General features: G+C 41.7%; 1 long non-coding RNA gene across 2 annotated transcripts in view; it reads left to right on the forward strand.

Annotated features, from left to right (window-relative positions):
* The first annotated feature begins 26 nt into the window (after positions 1-26).
* Positions 27-19,460, forward strand: part of LOC140641758 (uncharacterized) — a 28,758-nt gene continuing 9,324 nt past the window's right edge. For both annotated transcript variants that reach the window (XR_012038356.1, XR_012038357.1), the window contains exons 1-2: positions 27-335; positions 13,712-13,882. This is a non-coding gene — a long non-coding RNA (uncharacterized lncRNA). The remainder of the gene's footprint in view (positions 336-13,711; positions 13,883-19,460) is intronic.

Below are 19,460 nucleotides of genomic sequence, written 5' to 3' on the forward strand. Positions count from 1 at the left end.
TCTCCCGGGTTACCATAGGAATTGTGAAGGCCTTTATAAACCTCCATTAGCACAGCCTAGGCCGGCAGCCGTCAGAAACGTCTGCTGAGGAAGACACTGCAAAGTGTCAGCAAGGGCGTTTGGGAATTAATTTTACCCTAGAGTAGCTGTGCAGGTCTGTTTAGCTCCCACCTCTACAGCTATGAACACCAGATAACACTAGAATCAGCCCGATGCCTTGAATGCTTCATATGAGGGGGTTTTCGAAATCTAGCCACAAACATATGACCAGATTTGAAAAGATTATGAGAGATCAGGAAGGATTCTATTCTGACCAAGCCCGACACAGGAGAAAGGTAAATTCATGTGTTTTTCCCCTCCAGGACAGGGCATTAGGGCCATATTAATAATTAATATTAATAATATAATGGATGGTGGGGATGGTTACTCAACAATGTGAATGTTCTTAATACCACTGAACTGTACACTTAAAAATTGTTAAGCTGTTAAAATTTTATGTGTATTTTAGCACATTAAAAATTTTTTAAACCCTAATAGTCATAATTATGATACTACCATTACTGAGCATCTACTATATCCCAGGCGCTAATGCCCGGTGCTTCAGATGTTCTATGTCATATCATCTCACAAGCCTGGGAGCAGCTATCCCTACTTTAAGGATGATTATTATTCCCACACTGAAGATGAGAAATTGGAGATTTAGAGAAACAAAATAAGTTGCTCCAGGGTACACAGCTAGGAGGTGGTGGGTGAGTGCGGTCAAGACCAGGTCTCTGTGACTTTGAGATCCCGGCCCTTAATCATATAACTTCAACATCCACGTCACACACCGTGGAAGCTCGTGGATATGATTAAGACAGCTTCTTTTGAATTGATACGTTTAAGCTTTTGTTGAATTTTGTTTCAATTTTGTTGTTTTTTCGAAGATGTAAAGGGTGATCTCTTCAGGTGTGACTATAAGAGGGCTTTCATTTTTATTCTAACCTTTGAATTATTTTACAACAACCACGTACTTTCAGAAAATATGAAGATATTTCCATTCCTTTAAAGTTGCATTGTATGAAGTTGAATGACTCCTGGTACTTGCAAATTATCAATCTGTACTTAAAAAAAAAAAAAAAAACCTAAAATGTATAGGATAGTTGCATATAGGGAGAAATTGTTTAATAAATAAACTGGAGAGTGGCAGGTCATTTTTAAGCAATGGAAAGCCCCTCTCATCAGAGCAAAGAAAATTACCATGTTTCATACCAAAAAAAAAAAAAAAAAAAGTAGAATGCATTTGGTAATTATCTCTTTGGGCTTTGGTCAAGCTACATGGAAGAAGTATGAAAAGAAAACCTCTGGGGAGAAGTAATTCTAAAACCATTGGGAATTTCTTCAGTAGCAAGAAGCAAAGCAGAAATAGCATTTGGTTCTTTAACAATAAGCCTTTGGGACATGCCACCAGAGGGGAGGCATGGTGTCCTACAAGGTTTCTTCCACATGCCAGTCAAAGCTGTGAAGAACACTATCAAGAAGATTCTTCTACCAAGAGCCAAAAACCTGAGTCCCAGCCCCTGAATCTCTCAATGCCCAAGTAGGTAAACAGGAGAAGGAATTACTTTTTTTTCTTTCTTTTCAAAGACGTAAGTGGAAAAGAGGATACTAATTAGCAGGCAATGAAAACATACCAGATTGCATCTACTTTTCTTTATGATTTTGCTTTTGAAGTACAGTTTCTTAAATATCTGGTAATGTTTCTCTTTTGCTGCTTTGATAACTTGTTTTAAACAGTAAAATTGCTTAGTGGGTATAGAATTACAGTTTTGAAAGATGAAAAGATCTGGAGAGCTGTTGCAAAACAATGTAAGTGAACTTAATGCTGCTGAACTATATACACTTTTAAAAAAATGGTTAAGTGGCACATTTTATGTGTCTTTAGCCAAAAAAAAAAAAAAATGTTTAAGGGGCAAAATTGATGACATCTGTCTTAGTCGGCTCAGGCTGCTATAACAAAATACCACAGACTGTGTGGCTTAAGCAACAGATAGTTATTTCTCACACTTCTGGAGGCTGGAAGTCCAAGATCAAGTGGCCAGCAAGATTAGCTTCCTGATAAGATCCCTCTTCCGGGCTTGCAGATGACCACCTACTTGCTGTGTCCTCACAAGGCAAAGAGAGTGAACTCTGGTCTCTTCCTCTTCTCATAAAGATATTAATCCCATCATGGGGCCCACCCTCTTGAACTCATCTAAATCTAATTACTCCAGTAATAGGCATCCAGGAAGAGACACCCTTTCCTCATTAACAGATAAAATCCAGAACTCTCTTGTTTTGCTCTCATGTTGAGCTCACTTCTAGTCCTGCTTCTGCATTCACTCACCCTTTGACCTCTTGCTCTGCCTTTGTCCATCTCAATGATGGACATGGCTTCTGAATCCAACCTCACCATGAGGGCCCATTCCAGCCTATCTCAAAAGTGGGCTACATTGGACATAAAGCCAAAGGCATTATCAAGACACTGGACAAAAAAATTATAAAACAATAAGCTGATTTTTATCAGGAATAAATTTAAAGCTGTGCTCTTTATGATTAAATCGATTAAATGATTAAATCAATCGTTTAAATCTAGGATTCAAGACATAGCTTGATAGCAGTTCATATGATACAGACTTTGGGCTTTTATTGACCATTACTGACAAATCCAATATTAGTCAACAGTCTAATAAGATCACTAAGATTACCAGCATGATGTTTAGCTGCATCAGAAAGTTGGCAAACTCATTTACTGAAGGGACAGGGAGTATTTTAGAAGGGAAAGGAGTATTTTAGAATTTTAGTATTTTCAAATAGGCCATACAGTCTCTGTGGCAATTACTCAACTCTGTCCCTATCAATCAAAAGCAGCCAGAGACAATGTGTAGAAGAATGGGTGTGGCTATGTTCCAAGAAAACTTTAGTTATACAAACTGGGTCAGTTTCCTGATCCCTTGACTACAAAATGCAGAGCCAAAATCAAGTTGATATTCTCACTGCACCCTGCAGGAATTAAGCCACCAGCTAATTTTTGTTTATTTCTGGACTCTAAAAGTGTAGTTGGTCAGAGACAAGAGAATGGAGATTTTCCTATTGATCAGTATTGATTTATTAATCCATCAACTCGGAGCATCATTTTTCAGTTCAGAGCATCATTTTTCAATTCAGCTAAGAATCCACCTAGAAGTACTCCTATTCCATTTGAACTTCTCCGTCTGGTCCCCAAGGAGAACATGGCTATCCTTGGCAGAGCCTTGCTGAAATCACACCACTCAAATCTACACAGAATTGAAAATTTTGAGAGAGGCTAGAGTGTGGCATATTGGTCCTTAGTGAACCCATGTAGCTCCTGAGGATCATCAATCCTTTAAAATGCTTACCAGGTGATCACATAATAGACTGTCCTAGCTTCTGAGCTACAAGATGGCAAATCTATGGGCAGAAGTCGAACACTGGTGGCCTGTTGGCCCTATACATCTACAAATCTGTTTAATTCAGCCTGTTTAAAAAGTATTAAACAGATTTTAATACTTTTTAAAATGTTCAAATTGTTGTCCCCATTTGAACATTTAAAAATTTAACTTAAAAATGTTGAAGTTCCAGCAATTAGGGGCATGGCTACAACCAGCTGGAGCTCAGTAACAGCTGGCCCTTTAAGAAAGAGCCTGCCTTTTCCAGCTCACTAAGGTCTCCATCCGCCCTACTTGACTCTTTAGTCATTTTCTGGTCTCCGTAAAACGTTTAAGTTTACAATCTCTTCTACATAACCCACTTTTTCCCCTTTTAGAAAATCATGACTATTCTTAGCTGATTCCAGTCTTCTGACACATCCCCCATTTTTCACAGCTCCTCTGAGATAACCAGAAGTGGCCCAGTAATCTCATTTGCAAGGTCTCGCAGTTCCCTAGAATACAATGTTCCTGGGCAGGAGGCTGGAAGCTTTGTGCTCACTCAGTGTCTTCACCAGTTTGGACTTCGGTGATCTTTTTTATGTCCCTGATTGTTCTACTCTTTCCATTCATAAGGTCATTCTCCTGGGCAAAGCAAAAGAAGGCCAAGAGTTTTGGAATGGCTTTGAAAGCATTTACCCAAGACATTTGCTTTTGCCTTGTTCACTCTTCGACTTGCTCCAAATAGCATTCTGTGTCCTTTATGATGTCCTGGGCATTGTTCACAAGTCAGAATTTATCCTGAGCTTTTGCTTTTCTGACATCATTTGTACAAATCTTCACCATCCTTTTTTTTTTTTTTTTTTCCACCATCCTTTATATTCATTCTTTGGTTTCCGGTAATGTCCTTGGAAGAGCCGAGCTCACATGGAGCTCCCTGAGAAGCCAAAGGATTCCTTCTATTTAGAGACCACCTCAGTTTCTTTGTCATCAGGATTGTAGGCAATTTCATGGACAGAATGTCCACATGGGAACCTTCCCAGCCCTGCTGAGACATTTACCACTTTAGTATTTCAAACTCGCTGAATCTTATCTCTGGGTTTCTTTTTCTCCTCCTGGCTAACAGAAGCTTGCTCTCTCTCTCTCTCTCTCTCTCTCTCAGTCTTCCTCTCCTTTCTATCATAATTAAGTACAGGAGACGATCTCATCACCTTATCTACCTGCTGGGAGAAAAAAAATTCAGTGTCAAGTAAGGATTTATTAGAAGCTGGTCAGAATCTGAAATTTGCTTACGTCTGACACATTCTGGTTTCCAGCTTTATCCTTTGAATTTGGGAGATGTGGAGAAGCCTCCTGGGGAAAAAAACTCAAACAGATGCATGTGGCATGGGAAAGTAAATGATAAGGTAGAGGTGTTCAACAGAAAGTAAATTGCAAGAGGATGTGCAGAACCCCTTGGACATAAACTACATCCAAACACGAGGGATTTTGCATGACTAGTTAGATTCAGTGCCAAAGCCTGAGAGTCTATGGAGAGAGAGGTTGCAAATACCACGATGGGGAGCTTTTGCTTGAACCCCCTCTGACTCCTCCATCCAGACAGACACGTGTGCCCTGGAAAGAAGGGAACAATGAGTGAACTAAAGACCTTTCTACCCAAATTGGTTGTGAGCTCCCCTAAGAGACTGAGACCTGGAGAAAGGAAAGGGCCAGCCAGAGGAGCAATGGGTATTAAGTGATGGTGTAGGAGCAAGCTGGGGACAATCAAGATACAACATGAAGACATCTTGTTTCCTTACCAGATCTGCAATCTGAGTCAGGGATTCATTTTTTCCATCCAGCTGGATGATCTTCAGGATGCACTCATGTCAAAAACAACTTCTTTTCTTTTATATTTTTGCCTTTCTCAAGGTTTGACTCATGGCTCATTGAATCTCCACTCAAGGATTTGCTTGTGACATGTAGCAACTACTATATTTGCTGCTTTCTTTTTTTTAAATTTAAATTCAGTTTGCCAACATATAGTACATCATTAGTTTCAGATATAGTTTTCAGTAATTCATCAGTTGCGTATAATACCCAGTGCTCATCCCATCAAGCACCTTCCTCAGTGCCCATCACCCAGTTACCCTATCCCACCCCCCCAATTCCCCTTCAGCACCCCTCAGTTTGTTTCCCAGAGTTAAGAGTCCCTCATGGTTTCTCTTCCTCTCTGACTTTTCCCCATTCAGTTTCCCTTCCTTCCCTATGGTCCCTTTCACTATTTTTTATATTCCATATATGAGTGAGATCATATGATAATTGTCTTTCTCCTATTGACTTATTTCACTCAGCATAATACCCTCCAGTTCCATACATATCAGTGTAAATGATAGATATTCTTCCTTTCTGATGGCTAAGTAATATTTCATTGTGTATATAGACCACATCTTCTTTATTTATTCACCTGTTGAAGGACATCTTCGCTCCTTCCATAGTTTGGCTATTCTGGACATTACTGCTATGAACATTGGGGTGCAGGTGTCCCTTTGCTTCACTATATTTGTATCTTTGGGGTAAATACTCAGTAGTGCAGTTGTTGGGTCATAGGGTAACTCTACATGCTTCTTTCTAAGAAGGTAAATACCTCCATTACCATTTTTAGGTATAAGGACCCTCCATCAAGTCTTGAGACTCCTAAAGCTGTATCTCCCTTCTTACATTAAAATATCAAAGTTATTCTATTACATAGTACTAGTAAGCCTTTCCAACCCTTTGTCTGGTTTTCACCTTTCATTACCTGAGATTCTCCTTGCCCCCACCCCTAGTCTTATGCTTCTGGGTAACTAGTAACCAGCCCTACAATTTTTTTCTGAGTAGTCACTGAGGACACCATGATCTTGCCAGTCCTCATGTGATAATAGTTACTACTAATGATGATGATAAGTGCCACTTATTGGGTAGCTACTGTGAGCTATTCACATCTATTATCTCTTATCTTTTCAAGGGATATTTTTATTTCCACTTTATAGATGAAAAAAAATGGAGACTCAGGTACCGAAATAACTTGCTCAAAGTTCCAAAGCTATTAAGTGGATGGGCTGATCTAACAGGGTCCTGACATCCTCGAAAGAGACAATTGAAGAGAACTTAATGAAGGGAACATGGTAAGGTATGCAGACTCATAGAAAACCTGCAAGGGGTGATAAAGTAACCCATTAATAGAAATAGCAGAAAACTTTTCCTATCCTTGGGCATGAAGGGGCAGGAAAAGCTAGCGGTTGCTGGAACCTGGAGAGAAGCTGTAAGAAAGGGCCAACTGTCAGGAGCAGTCATGGCCAAACTGCAACCCAACAAAAGACAACTGGGCAAATAAATATCCTGACCTCACTTCTTACCTCTGATTACCTGCCAGTACCTCCCATTGACTAAACCCAATAGGGGGCAGGAAAGCAAATCTCAGCCCAGTCCCCAGCACACAGGACAAGGTGAAGAATGGTAGAAAGTGTGTCTGGAGGAAAATGGAGAACATCCCTCAGAACTGAGATCTGAACCCTGGGTTGCCTAACTCCAAAGCCCTTGTTTTTCTCAAAATTCCAGTGTCTTAAATTCCAGACACTTAACTTAGTGTCTTAAGTAAGGGCCCGTAATTTCAGTTTCTAAAACCTTGCTATCCAAACCCAGATTCCATTCTCAGACATGCATCTTAGGTAGTCATTAACTTCCCAGATAACCTTATTTCTTCCAAGTCATCTACCAAATAACAACCTGACAAAGCAAAGAAGAAAGCCATGCCCGTACCCATAAAGTTCCTCTGTGTCCTGTTTAGCATATTAGAATCCCTGGAGATATTGATAACATTTGCCCACACAAATGATTCATTAAGAGTGGGATATCTTAGCAGACTCACCACAGCCCAGACACCTGCTCCAAGAAGTCAGTCCTTTCTTGATTGGAGGACTGGCCAACCCACGGTCCCTTGAAATCCTTCACCCCTTGATTTTCTCTGACCTTTATTCTCTCACCCCATCTACTTCTTTCTTAAGAAGGAATACCAAGAGGCATTCATCAACCTCATTCCTATTCTCCTCAATCAGGCGAATCTATTAAGACTTCCAGTGACTGCTGGTTACTGATTTACTGTATAATCAATATGCCTTCATCCATAGACAGTATCTTCCATGACTTCCCCAAAGATGAGGAAATAGCAATTGTATTGGTCAGTTCCCAAGACAAGAATTGGGCCACTGTTTCAAGCAGGCAGTATCACTGCTTTTAAAAGTCATGTAAAATGTTTAAAAAGTCATGTAAGATAAAACACATTTATGTATGCAGCAAATCTACAAAAAATTAGAATAGGTAAATTTAGCAAAGTCACAGGTTACAAGGTAATTATATAAAATCAATTATATTTTTATAGACTATCAGTGAAAAATTGGAAAATGAAATCAAACAACTACAGTGACATGAAACATAAAGCATTTAGGAATATACTTCACACATATACACAAGACTATACACTGAAAACTACAAAATATCGCTGTGATAAATTGAGAATAACTAAACAAATTGAAAGATATATATATATATATACATATATATATATATATATATATATATGTTCATGAATTGCAAGTCTCAATATTGTGATGTTATCTGTTTTCTCTAAATTTATTTATAAATTCCTATCAAAACCCCAGCAGTCTTTTTGGTGGAAATTGACACACTGATTCTAAAATGTATATGGAATTGCAAATGATTGAAAATATCCAAAACCAGTTTTGAAAAAGAAGTAGAGACTTGGAGGACTTACCCTACTGGACTTCAAGACTTACAAAGCTATAGTAATCAAGGCAGTGTGGTACTGGTGTCAGGATAGACAATTGGATTAATAGAACAGATTAGAGAGATCACACATATATCACCTTCAACAAAGGTGACAAAGTAATTTAATGGTGAAAGGGCAGTCTTCAATCAGGAATCACTAGATCTCTATATGGGAAAACATATCCTTACCTCACATCATACACAAAAACTAACCTAAAATAGATCATAAAACAAAATGGAAAACTGTAACTATAAAACTCCTTGAGGAGAATATAAGAGAAAATCTTTGAGGCCTTGAAGACAGCAAACATTTTTTTACTCAGGACACAAAAGGCATTAAACATAAAAATAAAAAAAATAAAAAAAAAAAAACCTGATAAATTTAACAGCAATAGTCCTGAGACTACTGCCTGGGGAGTTTAAGCCAGCTTGGCACCTAGATGAGTCTCTTTTTCTTTGTGTATTTTTGCCCTTGTGTTAACAAGCATGTTAAATTGACCCTTGGCTAAAGCTCTTGAGTTTTACGTAACTCCAGGCCAGCCTGCCAAAGTTCTCTGTGCTGGATTGGGTCTCAGTCCCAGGGAACAATAAAATGTGATTTTTGCCTTTCTTTGCCTTTGTTCTGTGTTAATGTATATCTTTGTAAATATGTCAAGAAAAGAAGAGGCTGAGCTGAGACAGAATTTATGTTCTCCTGGATCCCACACCAAAATAATATTGAACACTGTCAATAAGCCAAGATCATCACAGGCTTCATGTACCACTGCCATGCTTTGTCTCATTCTATGGTTTAAAAACCAGTGTCCCCCTAAGTGTTACATTGGAATCCTTAAATTTAATTAATAGGTGGCCACATTTCCTGGCCCTGACTTGGAGAAGAAAAATGCTTCCCAAGGGGATGTTTCTGTTATAATCTACACTGTCACCTTGGGAATGCAATATACTAGATTGCTGTGGATATCGTTCCCATTACTGAACCTAAGGTCCCACTAAAGGGCCCAGCCCTGGCTTAACTGGGGACATGGACAATGACAAAGATGTGTCTCTGCTTTGGAGGTCTTGGAGATGTTAACTGCTTGAAACTCCCAGAAGGTCCCTGAATCTCTGCCCATCAGAACAATGAGAGGGCCATAGAAACCTAAAGATAAAAGAGGTTGAGGCTGAAGACATCCTTTGAAAGAAGACACACATCTGTGTTTTCATGGCTATGAATCCATTGACTCTGACTTTATCCCTCCCTAGACCTGGATCTGTGGACTTGATTCTTTGTCCTTTTGTGTGAACCCAACAATTTCTGAATTTCTGATCTTGCTAAAACCTGCCTTCAGCACCTTACAGTTCTAGCAATGTCTCCAGCATCAGAGATGTTCCTGTGGATGTGGCCCCAGATGATCCAGTTTACTCCACATTGGTTGCTATTCTGTTCTTAATAAAAGCACAGAACTGAGGAAAGCTTGTAAGGTTTTACCATAGCTCTATCTCCAACTCTTCTGTTCAGTTCTTTTCTGGCCCTTGGAGATGCAAGATGGTCCCTGACTTCCAGAAAATTACCCTCTAGTTAGGGAGCAACTGAAGCAAGTCCTACAACTCTTTGAACTGAGACATGTGCTATTTTCAGGGCTGGTATGATCAAATAGGAAAGTGTAAAGTATATATATGCAATAAATTCACATGATTTCTGCACATATGGAATGTTACATAAAATGTGTCTTCCATTAGAGGCTGTATTAATGAGATCCTTAGTCTGAAAACAATCAAAGTACAAATAATTATTTAATTAGCAGAAGCCTTACTTGAGTTCTAGACTTAAATCAAAACCATAATTAATTACACAGCATACTGTCTTGATCTCCTTTATATACATAATTGAAGATGGTATTTTGGCTAGTTTTTCATGTATTTGCTGTTTTCACATAAGCAAAATGGCGCCATCAGCCAGACCTCTGGGCCACTCTTCCGGCCCAAGAGGACACTCTTTACACTTCATAAGCCTCAGAGATGGTACTGAAATGGGCCTTCGACCTGTCCTCAGAGACTTCTCAGAGTCTACATCAGTCATTCTGCAGAGAAAGGGTTTGTAAGTACCCTATCTTCAACATAAAATTTAAGTCTTATAGCTGAAAAGTCGCAGATTTAACTCCTACTTTGCTTTCCACCCTCTTCCTCCTCCTCAAATCCACCCCTACACAGCCTCACCTGTCTCATCTGTGTACATGTCAATCTCCCCACTAGATCCCAACCTCATTTGGAAATAAAAGCTATATGTCTCTTTCATCTTGAAGAGGCCTCCAACACTGCCTAGTTCAATAATATGCACACTATAAATCCAAATACATATTTTACAATAAATTGATTAATACACTAAAGCCTCTTTCAAAAAAATATATCTTTGGGAGCAGGCTATGACTAGCAAGGACAGTGGGACCCTCACTCTCTTGTATGGAGTTTGGATAGATGAGAAGTTGAAATGGCCAATGGAGAAATGAGGTTATGAAAGACACTGTTGCCAAAAATTGGGAGGTTGTTAATGTGGGGCCCAATCTTTTTCAGAGGCATCACTGGGAGCTTGGGGATTACAGACCATTAAGCCTCACCTCGGTATCAGGACAACAGATGGAGAGTTTAAAGAAGGACAGAATAGTACAACACAGATAAGGTGGATGTGATACTGGGTCTCAGCATGGCTTTCCCCGGGGAGGCTGATCTCTACAGCCAGGCTGAGTTCTCTGATAAGGAGAATGAAGAAACAGACTGTTCAACATGGTTGTACTCCAATCAGATTTGCTCATGTTTTCAGCCAGTATGGGTGGGGAGTAGAACACAGACACTCTAGGAAGAAGAGCCAGAGGGGTTGGCACAGGATCTTGCCTGGATTCAAACATCTTCCTGGCAGCAAATGAATGTGGCTAAGCTGGGTGGCACTGCAGTGGGCTGGGAAGCCCTAAGGAGTCACTTCATGGAAGAGATGCATTCCAGCCAGGTTTGCTGCAGAGAATGTTTTTGTCAGTGAATCCTACCTTCCTACCGATTGCATTCTTCTAAAAAAAGAAAAAAAATCAGACATAAATTCTTTTGAAATAAGAACCAATAGTCAAGTGAAGTTTTCCAAAATTTGATCACAGACAGGATGTTCAGAGAGTTACTATACCCAAATGACTGTTGGCTCTTCTTTGAAGAAATAATGAGCACTAGCATCCTCCCAGCCACAAAGGTAGGAACACACGGAAACTGTCTTTAACAACCTCTTGCCAGTTCTATCCCAATAACCTCCCTCTTCTTTCACCCCATTACCACTGCCCTAGGTCAGACTTTATCAGGTTTCACTGGACCAAATGATAGCTTCCCAGCAGGTTCTTCTGCCTCTTGATAATTCCCTTCAAGCTCCCTCCACACAGCATTCCAGATCAACTTCAAAAAGCACATCTGTCATTGTGTCACACTGCCACTCAAAAACCTTCAGAGGCTCCCTCTTGTCTAAACAAAATCTAAACTTTGTAACCTGGAATTCAAGAGCTGCATATTCTGATCCAGATGTGTCTTTCCAATCATTTTTTTTTTAATTTCCCTGCATTTTCACTTCAAATAAATTTAACTTTAATTAAAATAATATCCACTATTTAGTGATTATAGGCCAGGTTTTCTCTCTCTCTCTCTCTCTCTCTACCACTTTATGAGGTATGTCTTATGATTGATCTCCATGTGATATATGAAGAAATGGGTCCAAACAGATGAAATAACATGCCAAAAGTCATCTAATCAGTAGGCGGCAGAACCAGGTCTCCATCACCACAATCCAGGTGTGGGCCTCTGCCCATCCCCCATAAAACTTCTCCTATTTGGGGAATGCTTGCACTGTCCCTATTTCCTATGACGAAGAAATGTGCATGTTCCTCTTGCCCGATGCTTTTAATTCCTTAGACTGCTTTGTTGTACAACCTGGAACTAAGTTTTCTAGCTCCAATTTTCAATAAAGATCTGACTTGTTAAAGCAGGCCACTCTCATTTATTGCTTGTTCATTTATTTCTAATTCCATTTATCTAAACTGGGAGTTGTCTTTTTCAGAGTGGAACTGTTTTTCCTCCCCTCTTGCCAAGCAATAGAGAAAGAACTGAATAAGTGGCACGTGTTCACTTAAGGAAAATGTTTGGTTTGTGAAATCTCATCTGAATCATCCCTTCTCCATGGCCTGATTTTCACACAGAACTAAAAAGTGTATAAAATGTCCCAGTTGGAAGAGCTAGGTAGAAGGGGCAGTCTGCAGGCACAGAGGAAAGAAGATGTACTGCCATAAATCCCTTAGGATTGTCTGTAGATTGGTGAGCTTCTAACGATGAAACTGATTAGTGGGCAGCCCTGGTGGCCCAGTGGTTTAGCACCACCTTCAGCCCAGGGTGTGATCCTGGAGACCCGGGATCAAGTCCCACGTCAGGCTCCCTGCATGGAGCCTGCTTCTCCCTCTGCCTGTGTCTCTGCCTCTCTCTCTCTGTGTCTCTCATGAATAAATAAATAAAATCTTAAAAAAAAAAAACTGGATTAGTGCTCTTGTCACAGCTATTAAATAATATCAGCTGATTATTTTCACAAGCTCAGTTCTAGAGCCCCTGGGCACATTGACTAGGTTTTTAAAACAAAGAAATAATCCCTTACTATACTTTGCAGACTACCACACTGATATAAAAATGTTTATCCAGATTTTTGAATGAATATGAAGGCTTACGTATAGGATCCATAATGTTATGATAGATTTTTTTCTCTATGTGTTTCTGCATATCCTATATGATAAAACATTTTCATAGTACTCTGCAGTTTATAAGGAATATTTATGTCATTTCATTTGATCCTCAGATTTTCCTTGAAAGGTAAATGGAATAATTTTAGATAAGGAAGCATGACTCAGATGAGGAAAGTGATTATCTATATCATAAGGAAGATGGATGGAAATGAATGGCTCTTAATTCCACATCCAAAGCTTTTTCCAAACACCTTCTAGATACTTGGCACTGGACTGGGCAAGAGGATGGAACATTGAATGGGACCTCAAGAAACTTACAATGTACCGGAAGGATATACATGGAAAATGGTATAAAGCAACTTTATGGAAGTATGCACAAGGTGTTGTGGAAGCTCTGAGGAAAAGCTCATACATTAGCCAAGGGGCTTAGGAAGGACTGGTAAGCTGAGTCTTAAAGAATGAGTAGGGTTGAGCCAGGCAAAGAGAGGTAGGAAATGATGAGGAATTCCAGGCAAAGGAAGAACCCAAGCAAAGGCACCAAGACCTGCCAGGTTGGGGTGGTGTCAGGTATGGACTCTGTGCAGTTAATTGTTACTGAAACAGAAAGGATTAGACAGGGAGGGCTGATCAATGAGGCTGAAGAGGTCTGCAGATGTTAGGTCAAGGAAGCCCTTGTATGAGAAGAGCCTGGACATTCTCCTGGACGTACTGCCTATTTAAATGCTTTAAGCATGGGCTTGTCTGATCAGATTTCTATTTCATCAGATTATGCTGACTATGGCATGAGGATTGACCAGAAGTGAACAGAAATGGAAGCAGAAAGCCATGCATGAAGGCCGTTGCACCAATCCAGGACAAAGAGAAAGGGGAAGCTTTAATTGGGCAGGATATGCCCATTGATATGATGTGGCTGGCAAAGGAGAAAGAGACATTAAGGTAACTTCCAAGTTTTAACCTGGTACCTAGGGAAGGATGAGTAAATTGTAGAATTTTGGAGGAGACACTGGTTCGGGGGCACACTATGTATGCAGGATGGGTCACCTAGAAATATCTGGAAGATAGTTAAATTCCTGACTCAGAAGAGGTATGAATGAAAAAATGTACTTTGGAGTTAGTGACCTACAGGTATTAAAAATAGAAGTCATAAGGGGAAAAGAGCTCATTTAGGGAGAGTGTGAGACAGTAGACAACTACAGAAACTTCCAATATGTAAGAGGAAGAGGAGCCATGAAGAACCAAGGATAGGGATCCCTGGGTGGCGCAGCGGTTTGGCGCCTGCCTTTGGCCCAGGGCGCGATCCTGGAGACCCGGGATCGAATCCCATGTCGGGCTCCCGGTGCATGGAGCCTGCTTCTCCCTCTGCCTGTGTCTCTGCCTCTCTCTCTCTCTCTCTCTGTGACTATCATTAATAAAAAAAAAAAAATCTTAAAAAAAGAAAAAAAAAAAAAAAGAACCAAGGATAGAATTTTCAGCTACCAGGAAAATCAGAAGGCTGCATATCCCAGATGCAAGGAAATCCAGTCTCCAGAAGGAAAAGGATGATTAACAATATTAAATACTGGAAAGTAGCTCAGTAGGATAAGGACTGGAAAAACACCTATTGGATTTAGCAATTAGGAAGTTACTGTTAATTTTAGTGAACAGGTGTTTCAGTGGAATGACAGACAAGAAGCCAGACTGAAGCGGGGTGGAGAGTGGAAGGGGGGTGGGAAATTAGAGGTAGTGAGTGTAGGCAACTCTTTTGAGAGAGTTGGATAAGATCCTACTGAGATAGAGGTAAACATGGAGTACAGGCAATTACTATCCGTTTGTTTGGATTGGAAAAAAAAAATGACCATTTTTATATCCTAAGGGAAAGGATTTCATAGAAGGAAAAAGGTCTTGTAGAGAGTTGATGACTGATAGAACAAGGTGCAGGGAGAGAAATGACATCAAGGATACATATCCTCTGAGGCAGAGGGGAAAGGAGGCAATGAATAGGAAGCTGCTGTAAGTTGAGAGAGATGGATTGATACTGGAAGAATCAATTTTCTCAGTGCTGTAGGTGATACGACATTCCACTAGGAATGTAGGGCATAGGGTGCAGGGTTGTATGTGGAATTCAAGGAGAGTGGTAAGTATTCAGAGAGTTACTGAGAAGGAAAGGGTAATCAATCATAGTCTAAAAAGGAGGGGAAAAAAGTAGAAGTAGAAGTAGAAGTTGGGAGAAGGCCAATAGATGGAGAGAAAAATAAGGCTCCAAGAGCCTAGAGGAAGCAAAGTCATGAGGCTGCTAGAAAGGACTTGAAGAATTCAAAAAGGAAACTCTTCTAGGAGATGATCCTTGAGTATGTGACTGAAATTGAGGCAAGGTAATGGTCTCCAGAAAGAAGGAGTTCCAGAAGTATAAGACTAGGATGTGGGATGGTCCAATTCTTGTCACTGAAATGTCTTAGGATGAGGATAGCAGGAGTTGAGATGGAAAGATGAGTCATGAATCAGGTGCCAAAGTCTTCAATAAATGAACTACCGTGCTTGGAAGGCTAGAAGATGACAGTGATATAGAAAAGATAATGGATTATATAGCCAAATAGAATAAAATTCAAAATACACTGCAATTTTTAAAACTTGGGTGACAGTGTAATGTTGGTAAACATAAGTGGAGATCCAAGAAAATGTCAACTCTTTTCCTGGCTCCATGGTATGTGGAAAGTGGAAGAATGAGTAGCTTCCACTGGGCAAGTCCCCATGAAGCAATCCGGATCTCAATAAGCAAGGGGAGTGGGTGGGGAGTGGGTCAGCGTGAAGCAGGGACCCAAGTGCACAGTGGAGAGGGGTGGAGAAGGCAGTAGGGAGAAGCAGCTTGCCTTAGTCAAGGAATGAGTGGGACACTAACTGGGGAGAGGAGAGTCAGGTGTGGCCTTTCTTCTGTGATAGAAAACTGTAAAGCTAAGAGGCCTGGCTAGAAGACACCCCCGCCCACCCCCAATCAGATGCCAGGGGGTGGAATCTCAGACCGTGTGTGGCTGGTCTCAGGGAGACCAGGAAGGTCGCTGGAATTTTGCAAACAGATCTCCAGAGCCTTCCCCTTGTCTCCCAATACTCGAAAAGAAAAAAAGAAAGAAAGAAAAAAGTATTCTTAGCTCATCCCACATTAATTTTTATCCAAAATAAATCCTGCAATTAAAAAACATCAACTCTCAATCCTTTTAAATATGCTAAATTAAAATGTGCAAAACAACTATTATCTTCTTCCTTTAAAGAGAAACAGAGAAACCCTTACTTCTGCTTTTTCATATTTTGTAAGAGAAAAAAAATGGAGCAAATGATGTGATTGAAGCCAAGGTTGTCTATAAAGTGTGAAAGCACTTCCTTTCCTTTCCCAGGAGCCAGGACTAACACTAGAAGGGAGAGGAAATTAGCATGAAAGTTTTACTTAAATTACGAGATGGGTGAAGACCTTGCCCAAAGATGGTATCTCCCTGTCTCCTGTGACAGACAATGAATGGCTTTCAAGACCAAGGTTGTTCTCTTTGTTATGTAAATAGCTTCCAAGAAGCCCATAGAATGTTACCTGGGACTGAGGGTGGTGGTAGAGAAAGCCTGCTGACCCAGGAGTACTGACAGTCTGCTGGATCCCTCCTCACTCAGTTACCTGTGCATCCTGTGACTCAGTTTGATCCTCTGTTTCTCTATTTTGAAAAAAAAAAAATACCAGAACCTGTGCCACCGAGTTACTATGAGGATTAAGTGAAAGGATGATGGGAAAACTGCTTTCTAAGGCATAAAGCACCAGATGCCTGTTTACTGATGCTAGGGCCACCTGCAGTTGCTGCTTCTGCAGCCACTGTCTTAACCCTTGGCCGAAGGAGTGACAGGAGGGCAGAAGAATGGCACCAGGGAGTAGATTGCAGAGGGCAGAGGCTTCAGGCAGGCAGGGTCTCAGACCACACCCAGTAGGAAACCCTTCCTTTACCTGGTTATACCTGTCCCCGTTCATCCATTCGAAAAATTTTCAGAATAGGCATATGAAAGCACACCACTATTACAGTTTTCTTTACAGGCCAATCAAGAAACAAAAGAACTTCTTTTCTTACGTTAAAAGCTTATATATATACACACTCCACAGGTCATCAAACCAATTTCTGCAGAAATGTAAACACATGTGCATATGCACTCACACATGTAGGTATAAACATATACACACATGCACACATACATGGAGATGTGTGCACATGTATACACATATTGACGTATATTCATATATCCAATTCCTGCCGTTGCATCTCCATCTGGATGCCCACCAGTTCCTTAAACCCAAAGCCCAAAGTGGATAAAGAAACTTAGTGGTTGCCAACAATGTCCTGCTTCTGCAGCTCTGTGGGCTCTTCAGGCCTGGGACGAGGCGCAGGCAGCTGGCAGATGGGGGGCGCTGGGCCCCTGGAGCTGCTGGCTGCCGGCCTCCCCTCCTCGAGGCCCCGGGCTTTCTGGGCTCCAGGCTCTCGCCCGCACACCTCCTGAGGAAGCACTGCGGAAGCCACGGGATCCCGGGCCCTGGGCCCAGCAGCAGCCTTCCACCCGCACAGCCAGTCCTGCGAGGGAGGAGCAGCAAGTCTCATCCGGAGAGGCCTGGAGGACGGGATTGTATTGCAGACATCTCCGGGAAGAACTCTTTCTCCTCCTCCCTCCTGTCTGTCCTTCCTTCCTTCCTTCCTTCCTTCCTTCCTTCCTTCCTTCCTTCCTCTCTCCGTCCTTTCTTTCCTTCCTGTCTGGCCTGCCTGCCTGCCTTCCTCCTTTCCTTCCTTCTCCTTTCCTTCCTGCCAGCCTTCCTTCCTTCCATCCTTCTTTCCATCCTTCCTTCCTTCAATCCTGCCTTCCTGCCTTTCTTCTTTCCTTCCATCCTGCCTTCCTTCTTTCCTTCCTTTCTTCCTTCCATCCTGCTTTCCTCCTTCCCCTTCCAGTTCATTAAACTCTTATAATTACTAGACACCCGCTCTGAGCCAAGCCCTATTTCTAGGTACCAGAGATACACTCATGCGTGAGACAGTTAGGACCCCTACACAAGTTGGACTTAAATTATAGTGGAAGGAAGTGCATGGATGAATGAACTCACATCAGCTGGAGATAAAGAGCCAGGGGAATAAAGACCCAAGATGGGAGATGAGAGGGCAGGAGACAGCTTTAGACTGGGCAATCAAGGAAACTTCTCGAAAGAGGCAATGTTTAAGGTAAAACTGGGCACAGAGACCCACCAGGGCAAAAGCCCTGAGGCAGGAGCAGATATGGCTGTGGCTACAGCATGGTGGGCTGGAGGAAGATGGCAGGGCAGCTGTTTTCCTATCTACTACAGACAAAACTGCATCAGCCTTTCACTTTTCAGTGTCATTCTCAACTCCTCCCTATCTCATCTCCACATCCACCATGCCAAGTCCAGTCTGTTCTCTAACCTCTCAGGTCAGGCTCTTGCCTTCCATTTCTGCTGCCACTCTCCTTGTCTCTCTCACCGCGATGCTGGATTCACTCTCCTGCCTGCCTCTGCTTCCTTCCACCTCAGTCTTCAAAAAGCTGCCTGAATGATCCTGGAAGATACAGCTCAGATACAGCTTACCAACCCTCGGTGGCGCCCTGCAGCCATTGGATAGAGCCCAAACCTCTTACCTTCTCTTTGGAAGCCTTTATAACGCAGCCCCCTGTCTACTTTTTGAGCCTATCTCCTCAGCCTAAGTCTAGACTCTACTGTGAGAGGGCCATTTTTCTGAAGTTGGAGTATCGCTCTTCTCCCAAAATGCAAGTGGAATGAGAATTGAAGCCATAATCTGTCATTAATCTTCCAGCATGCATTAGGAAACCAGGGGTTTCTAAAGCTAGCTCCTCTAGATGGCAGAAAACAGGACCAGAAGCGACTCAAAATGAAGAGGAAGGAGGGAAATAATAGGCTCAGTGCTTGGGGTAGGGTTGAAGTTTAAAGCTGAAATTGAAATGAGCAGCTCCTGGGGACAAGTGGAGTGCACAAAGAGTGAGGGTGAAGGAAAGATGGAGAGTCTTCGACAGAGAGTGAGATTGCATTCTTAAATGATTCATGATTCACAGAAGGCCAGAACCAAGCTTGACCTCAGAGGCTGTCAAGTCCTACCTCTCAGCACACAGAGGAGGGTGACCAGCCTAGACTGGGGAAGTGCATCACCCCTAGTCAGAGTACATCCACAAGAGACCCAGTCCGGCCCTCATGCCCCAGACTCCCAGGCCATGCTGCCCTAATTCACCTCCCATGATCTGGTGGATTGACTTCCCGGAGCCAGGCCCAGAAACAGGGAGCCGGATGTTGCTTTAGAATGTGGCAAAAAAAGCCAAAGGGAAGACGGTTTTCTCTAGCCCTCGGGCTTGTACTTTCCCTGGCACACAATGGCGGCACCCAGGTCCAAATCGTCTGGGTCAGAGACAGAGGCTCCTTATCTTCGGCTGTGCTGATGGGACACATAGAGAGGCTGACAGGAAAACAACCAAGTCCATTTATTTGACGGCCATGATAAGTGAA

Source organism: Canis lupus, chromosome 10 (genome assembly GCF_048164855.1).
Source record: "Canis lupus baileyi chromosome 10, mCanLup2.hap1, whole genome shotgun sequence".
Classification (NCBI taxonomy): Eukaryota; Metazoa; Chordata; class Mammalia; order Carnivora; family Canidae; genus Canis; species Canis lupus.